At 38.6% G+C, this 2,957-nt stretch overlaps 1 long non-coding RNA gene across 1 annotated transcript; it reads right to left on the bottom strand.

The window, feature by feature from the left end:
* Positions 1–1,074: 1,074 nt before the first annotated feature.
* LOC142500873 (uncharacterized) lies at positions 1,075–2,672 on the bottom strand. The gene is made up of 3 exons (XR_012803326.1): positions 2,616–2,672; positions 1,522–1,611; positions 1,075–1,410 (listed from the first exon to the last, which is right to left on the bottom strand). It is a non-coding gene; the product is annotated as an uncharacterized LOC142500873 (long non-coding RNA).
* Between the last annotated feature and the right edge of the window lie 285 nt (positions 2,673–2,957).

Raw genomic sequence — 2,957 nt, 5'->3', positions numbered from 1 at the left:
GGTAAAATATACCAGTGATTTGGCTCTTTATTATATTTTTAGGGCCAATGTTGGTCCCAGGAGCTAGAGGTATATGTGCACTTCACTTCTATGCAGACTACTTTATCACATCATTGTATCCATTCATATACTTTTATTTCACTTTGTTATTGTGTTTACCTGTACTTTATTTATAACAATAAGCATAAGAATGATACCAGCTGAATTGTTCTATGGGAAATCCTGTTCTACATCAGGGTCATTGAGACCACTGATGATAAACATGAATGAAACTCAAGCAAAGACAAAAGAAGCCCAAAGGCTCCCGTAACATAAAACTCTTACATATAAATTCAGATAAAAACAAATTATTGGACATTTAAAAAAAATATTTGATCAGTTCTGCTTTCAGGCCCATGTTTGTACAATTAACTGCTGCTCTCTGTGTTATGTTATAGCTATTGACCTCACATTTAATCCTGATTGGCCATTACTTTTAGGATTGTTGGTTTTTGCCCACTCTTTGTTTCCTCCTTTTCCATTATATACTGTATGAGACACATACGTCTTGTTTCAGGGAATCTGTATGTGTTTGGGTGAAGGTTGTGTTTGGAAGGAGGGATTTTATGTGTTAGAGGCATGTGTGTGAATTGATTAATGTTAACATGCTTTCTCTTAAATCCTTCACTGCCAAATGAGCAGCAACATGCTGTATTGTTTTGCAAAACATTGCTGTCCGCTCAAGCTCTTACTGTTATGAATATAGACTTTACCTAACTCCAAAAAGGCCAAGTTTAAATCCACCTTTCTTGTTAGTGCTTATTATATTTTACTTGAGTTCGATGTGAATTTGGACTCCTCATGTAGAAATCTTTTGTTTGACGAATGCATTTTCATTCCTACAACTCACATGAAAATATTTAATGATTTGGTCTGAAAAGATTTATATGTTCATCAGATCTGTATATAACAGAGAGCCCTCTGTTGTAATCTTGTAGTAACGTAGCATTCTCTGCAGTGCTACTGGCTCTACTGTACCTTTCCATTAAATCAGTGGAAATACATTTGAAAAAATGTACAGCACAAATCAGACAGTAAATGGTTTAATAAGTTTATTTTAATATGTGTAATCAGACATTTTAAAAGAGTTTGTAATTGCTGATCACTTAAGAAGTAATGTAAACAGAGTTAACAGAATGTTTAGTCCTTTCAGTCAACACACAAGATGGATTCTGATGGTTTACTTCTTGTCTCCACCTCCACCTCCATGACCTCCACCTCCATCACTGCTTTGACAGCCGTGACCTCCACTGCTTTGACCTCCACCTCCGTGACCTCCACCTCCGTGACCTCCACTGCTTTGACCACCGTGACCTCCACCTCCACCTCCGTGACCTCCACTGCTTTGACCTCCACCTCCACCTCCGTGACCTCCACTGCTTTGACAGCCGTGACCTCCACTGCTTTGCCCTCCACCTCCGTGACCTCCTCCTCCACCTCCGTGACCTCCACTGCTTTGACCTCCACCTCCACTTCCGTGACCTCCACTGCTTTGACCTCCACCTCCACCTCCATGACCTCCACCTCCATGACCTCCACCGCCGCTACCCCCATGACCTTGATGGCAAGGTTCTGATGAGAAATAGAAGTATAATTTGAAGGAATGGCTGAGATACATGACTACTTCTAAATGATGGAAATGTCAGTAAAAAAATCATATCGTACAAAGGCAGCTTATTTAAAACAGAAACGCCAAACATTGAGGGACTTTTATTAATTCTACACTAAAAGAAGGGACACAGAAGCGCACAGAAATTATTCAACTCCCATGTACTGGAATATTGATAATCCATAAATGAAGATACAGGTGACCCTACAGATCTGTCAGGTCTCATTTATTCAAAATCAGTCTCATTTGAAGTCGGTCTCACTGATTTTTAGTATCAGGAGACCCATAAACTTCCAATGAGTTTCACCGATGTAAATCTGTATTATTCCTTTAAAATTCCCTTCTGATCCTAAACTCCCCATATTTTAAACACCACAATCTATGGAATTTTACATCATTGAACATATTTTCCATTTATTTCCATGTTAAGAGTATGATAATAATCCAGGCCAATCTTTCTACAGATCTTACTCTGATTTCAGACACCCAGTTTTGCCCATCTCTTTCTAACAAAAACATGAAAAAGTTTTAGAACAAAAACAAAACACCAGTGAGGATGCCCACCCTTATTGTATACAAGTTATTATTTCAGTTTTTGTTTTAAAGAGACCAATTTTTGGGAAAAGGCAAAACCCTCTCATACAATTACAGACAAGGAGAAGGCAGTGATGTGAAGGAGATTGCTGGTTCAAATGAGCAGTGTTTAACTTAATCAACTTTATACATAACAAGCCTCATCATGGTCTCTAGAGTCATTCTTTCCTTTCCATTGTATGCTCCAGGTTTAAATGACTGTTGTTCCCCCTATAGTAATAAGTGTATTGATGCATTGTTTTATACTTTATTGGGAGTACAGGAAAGAGAAAAAACACAAACAGTGTGACTGTGCATATTGCTGCACAATGAATTACAGGCCCTCTCGTAAACAACAGGATTAAGATCTGATTGACCGTGCAGATTTTCTTACCTGGGCATTTTGGGGCAGGGCATGCGTCCTTGCATGATTTAGCTGGTGCACATGCTGAAATGAGAGAGAATGAATATCACTGAGACAGATAAGTGCAAATCTTGAATGGTTTTTATAGACCTCGTAAATACAACATGAATGTGTGATAGCTAATGGCCAATCATGCAAAAGCTTTGAAAACCTACAGTGGATGAATTGGGTTCAACAAGTGCATTTTTGCCAATAGGTTAACAATAGAAATGGTCATGCATCCATGTATTAGGGTGAGTGCATATCAGTGAGGGAGTTGAGGAGAGTAAAAGAAGCTACTTTTCACAATTCAGTGTTTTTTCCCCTCATGTT

The sequence above is a fragment of the Ascaphus truei genome, chromosome 8, assembly GCF_040206685.1.
Source record: "Ascaphus truei isolate aAscTru1 chromosome 8, aAscTru1.hap1, whole genome shotgun sequence".
In the NCBI taxonomy this organism is placed as follows: Eukaryota; Metazoa; Chordata; class Amphibia; order Anura; family Ascaphidae; genus Ascaphus; species Ascaphus truei.
Note: the sequence above shows the minus strand (reverse complement) of the source record. Positions and strands in the feature narration are given on the sequence as shown.